Source organism: Chenopodium album, chromosome 17, assembly GCF_948465745.1.
Source record: "Chenopodium album chromosome 17, dcCheAlbu1.1, whole genome shotgun sequence".
In the NCBI taxonomy this organism is placed as follows: Eukaryota; Viridiplantae; Streptophyta; class Magnoliopsida; order Caryophyllales; family Amaranthaceae; genus Chenopodium; species Chenopodium album.
Genome location: NC_137850.1, coordinates 17,747,073 through 17,752,332, shown reverse-complemented (window position 1 = coordinate 17,752,332; position 5,260 = coordinate 17,747,073). Strand labels below are relative to the sequence as shown.

Sequence of the window (5,260 nt, the reverse complement as noted above, 5' to 3'; positions counted from 1 at the left end):
ATAAGTGTTGTTTTGGAATGGCAATTTAACTCAATATTTTAGGGACTTGGGGTTTCTATGTTGGTTGATTTAAGTGAACTTAATTAATCATCGCAACATTCGAAATCCTAAACATGCATCTAACATATAATTCATATATATATATATAATCATAAATATATACCGAAAACATAAACAATGATGCATTTGGCAACTAGCATGACCCCTTGAGTCTTCAAGTCTTCAAGGGTCGTCTTTTGCAACTTCATGGATTTGTCTTCCAAGAACCTCGGTCTTCAAGACATAACCAAAATTATGCAAATACTAGTAACTACGATTAGGACTAATCTAAATATTAAGGTACAAAAATACTCAACGGTTCGCAGATTGTATTTAGATTTACAAAAATACATCACGGAACGCAGTCCGTATTTTATATCCTAATCGGGCCCCACCAGTTGCCATTTTTATAAAACCTGCGGGAGAATATACATTCCATTCATCCATTCACTATTTGTGAATGGCCCATGCATTTTACAATGATAAACAAGTAACAATGCACAAACACGCGTAAGCTAGTAACTAATTTAGGTCGTTAATTCGATTAACACGCCTAATTAAAACTAGTCAAAGTTGTTTAACTGATTATGTAATTTAGTACAATTAAAATTGAAGCTCCCACTAAATTCTGCATCCATCTTAATTAAATTAATTAAGCCGGTAAACCCAAAATTTTGCTAAAAAATAAAATTTTTGTAAACCAGCTTATTGCAACGTAATAGAGGTAATAAATGACATCAAAGGAGAAAGTCCTTGGTATGATCATATCCTCCAATACATTACTCATGGCACATATCCCGCAAATACTTCATCAAAAGACCAACGAGCTTCGAGAACACTCGCAACCCAATGTGGTTGATTAAATGGTCAATTATGCAAAAAGGGACCCAATGGTCAAAGCTTATTGTTTATAGACCACCCTGAATCCATGCGCCTTATGGAGAATACTCACAAAGGTGTTTGTGGACCTCACATGAATGGAAAAATGCTTGCTGAAATAATCTCATGACAAGGGTACGATTACCACCATGGAACATGGTTGCATACAATATGTCAAAAAATGTCCATAGTGCCAAATGTTCGCTAATTTACAACACCTCCCACCATCCGAACTATATAATCTCACTTCCCCTTGGCACTTTTCGACTTGGGGAACTGACATAATTGGTAAAGTTTCTCCAACTGGAGCAGGAGGACACAAGTGCGCACTTGTAGCCATCGATTACTTTACTAAGTGGATCGAGGCCGCTTCTTACGTTAATATCACTTTTAAATATGTCGCAAAGTTTCTCGAACGAAACATATTTTGTAGATATGGAGTTCCAAATGAACTAATTAGTGACCAGGGATCTCAATTCAAAGCAAAAGTTGAGACCCTCTTAGCTCGTTAATAAGTAAAACATCATCATTCGTCTCCATATAGACCCCAAATGAACGGAGCAGTAGAATTGGCGAATAAAAACGTAACACTCATCATTAAGAAAATGGAAGAAAATTATAAGGACTGGCCAAACAAACTACACTTCGCCCTATGGGGTTATAGAACATCCATACGAACATCAATAGGAGTAACTCCATACTCCTTAGTTTTCGGCATGGACGTAGTTCAACCAGTTGAACTAGAAATACCATCCCTACGCATAGTACTCGAAAGTAAGCTACCGGAAGCTGAATGGGTATGAGCAAGGTATGAAGAGATTTTATTCCTCGATGAACGACGATTAAAAGCTTGGCATCATATACAAGTCTACCAACGACGCATCGCGCGACACTTTAACAAAAGGGTACGACCTCGTAATATTAAAGAATGTGACTTTATACTTAAAGAGGTTAGAGGTCCACCAACTGATCCAAGAGGGAAATTCAAACCTAATTGGATAGGGCCATACTGCGTAATTGAAAATTCTATCAGGAGGAGCCGTTCGATTAATGGATATTGGTGGCGATAAAATCTGTCAGCTAATAAACATTGATCGATTTAAAAAATATTACATATAAATATCTGGATAAACTCGTTCATTTATAATTAACAATTGTGTCTCTTAGCATTCAAATAAAGATTCTAAGTGTTATGAGCTATACCGTGTGATTCGTAAAGGTGTCATAACACAGGTGTTGTGCGCAACAAAATTAGTTGCGCGCGGATGTCACGCGCAACAAAATCAGTTGCGCGCGAAAGACACGCGCAACATTGGACGTTGCGCGTGCCACCTGATTACATCAGTTGTGCGCAAAAGACATCTGCCGCGCTCAACCAATTTACATGCACGCGACAGCCGCGCGCAACCCACCCAGTTGCGCGCGCCCTATTCTGTCGCGTCATGTTGGTTGGTTTGTTTCCATATTTCGAACTACCAAATAATGGAATACTAATGAAATCTTATGACTAATTCATACACTTGTCTTTGTCAATTTTGTTTCCTTTCTTTATTCTTTTTTATTTTATTTTTTTATTCTTTTTATTTCTCTAACTTTCTTTTTATTTCTTTTTTTTTTATTTATTTTTCTTTCAAGTTCTTTCTTTTTTTCATCCTTTTTTCTTTCCCTTTGTTTTCTTTTGGTTTTTTCTTTTGATGAGTGGCATTTATGCCATAATTTAGTGCTCTCTTTACGGGTTTTTCCCTCCCATTTGTAGCTTGTTTGCCCCCTTTTCTCTCCTTTTTGTTCCTCTTTTCTTTGTTTGCCTTTCTTCTTGTTTTCTTTGTTTTTGTTTTGTAGGAATCAAGGCATTGGAAGAAGAGCAATTCACCCCCAAACTCCCCTGTGTGCGGGCGCGCAGCACTGTGAGAACCCGCGCAGGAATGCTTCAAGAACAGAACACAAAGAGAAGATTGTGCGCGCTTTGTGTGCGGGCGTGCAACTTTGATGTGTGCGGGCGCGCAGCCCTGGGAGAACCCGCACAAAACAGCAGCAGAAGCAGAACCAAAACAGGGAGTTGTGTGCGCCTTGTGTGCGGGCGCACACTCTTCAAGCGCGAGCGCGCAGTATTGTTGGGAGAAGGCGCGCATCCATGGGTCTAATTCCCCGTACCCACAGATCTGCGGGCGCACAAGATCTGCGAGGGCGCACGCACAACATCTGTGCAGGCGCGCACCGCTGAGTTGCAGTTTTTTTATTTCGTATTTTTGTATCTTTTAGAGGACCTATATATATAGGTCGTAGGGAGATTAGTGGATCATCTATCATTACTTAGAAACATTTTAACCCTAATCTAGAGAGAGAAACTCCATTAGTAGAGAGAGAAAGTGTGGATTTCCATTGATGAACTTGGATATTGAAGAAGGAGCTTGATTGAATCTTTGTAAATCTTCATCTTCAATTAATGAGCAATCTCTTACTCTCTTTCTTTACTTTTGTATTTAGTTTTGTTTGCTTATTTTGATTTTCCTTCTTTGCTTATTGATCATGTTGTAGCTTATTGATTTAATGATTAATATTGTCTTCAATATGATTTGTGAGTAGTCACCTAGCCAAGGGTGTGGGGATGGTGTAGTTGTTAATTGATTCATGCTTATGATGTTGGGGTTATACTAATGGTGATTAAAGTCTTTGTATGTTTGATATTCTTTAATCTTCTTGCAAGTGCACATTGTTAGTTAATTAAAGGTGAATCTTTGCTAACAAGAAACGGAAGTTGACTTAGTTAAGGTTCATTGTTATCGATAGTTCATTGATTGCACCTTCTAATAAATGGTTCTAGTGTGGAAACATAGAGGCTATGTTAGGAGAAATCGATTAACCCCGGAAGGCGGTTAGATTGAGCTTTATTTCGATATTCTTGCATGCTTAGTTTACCATTGCTTTGCTTCCGTGTTATTGCATGATCAAATGACAACTACATCTACCCACTTCCCTTGGTGTTTAGTTATATTGATTTTTAATCATTCTTAATCTTTAGTTTATTCTCTTAGTTATTCACACTTCTTGTCCCGAGGTAGCTTAAGTTTTAAGTAGTGAATGTGGTGTTTATGCATGTCTCCTTGTGGTTCGACCACTATGCTTGCCTTATACTTGTATTAGGTTTGTTTAGGTTATATAAATTGTATTTGATCTAGGGATAGACAATTGACGACGCGTTTATTTCCTTGTCAAATTGGCGCCGTTGCCGGGGAGACGGCTTCCATTGCTTTTTCATTACTTTATTTGAGACTAACGACTTCCATTGCTTTTTCATTACTTTATTTGAGACTATCTCATTCCTTGTTTGTTAGTATTTGCTACTACTTGTTACTTGTCAGTGCTTACGCTCTCCTTAGCTTTGTTGTATGAACAGAGGACGAACCCGCTCAAGGTCTTTGATTCCCATCGATCCGGAGCTAGAGAGATCTTTGTCCTTACTTCGAAGAGAAGCGAGAGCGAGGAGTAGAAATTCTCACACCCCAACGAAAGAAGGAGTAAGAGAATTGGAAGATACTCCACCATTTTCACCCTCAAGTGAAGACTTAGATAGTCCCAATTCACCATCAAGTCCCGGAATCAACCCCTTTTCAATCTTTAAGTCCGAAAGTGAAGAAGGTTCTAAAATGGGAGAGAATACACCTTTGAGTCGTCTTGGGGCTCCCGAAGCCTTTAGAGCCCAAAGTGGGATCCTAACCCCTACCACTCAAGCCAACAATTTCGAAATCAAGCCCAATTTGATTGCTTTAATAGAGAGGAAACAATTCTCGGGTGGAGAATTTGAGAGCCCTCATGAGCATTTGAAAGAATTTGAGAAGTATTGTGACACGATCAAAGCCAATGGAGTGACTCAAGAGTATATCCGCCTCAAGATGTTTCCATTTTCTTTAATTGGGAGAGGTCTAGAATGGCTAGAGAAGGAGGTGCCCCCTAATTCTCTCACAACTTGGGACCAAGTAACTACGACTTTCTTGAGGAGATTTTATAACCATAGGAAGACCGCCGAGGCTCGGTCCTTAATTCAAGGTTTTCGCCAAAAAGGTGGTGAGACTCTAAGTGCGGCATGGGACCGGTACAAAGAGCTTCAACGTCAATGCCCACATCATGGGATACCCAAGTATCAACTCATCCACACTTTCTATGGAGGTCTCTCACCTCAAGGGAGAACAAGCCTAGATGCCGCAGCCGGCGGTTGAATCATGAACAAAGGAGAGGATGAAGTGGAATGCATCATAGAGGAGGCCGTAAAGCATTATGATGATTGGTATGAAGGAGAAAGGGAGGCCACTTCTAGCAAGGGTGTCTATGCATTGGAGCAAGCCAA

The 5,260-nt window shown here is 39.5% G+C and overlaps 1 non-coding gene across 1 annotated transcript; it reads right to left on the bottom strand.

The window, feature by feature from the left end:
- Positions 1-4,941: 4,941 nt before the first annotated feature.
- On the bottom strand, positions 4,942-5,047 carry LOC145590404 (small nucleolar RNA R71). The gene has a single exon (XR_014102009.1). It is a non-coding gene; the product is annotated as a small nucleolar RNA R71 (small nucleolar RNA).
- Positions 5,048-5,260: the final 213 nt, after the last annotated feature.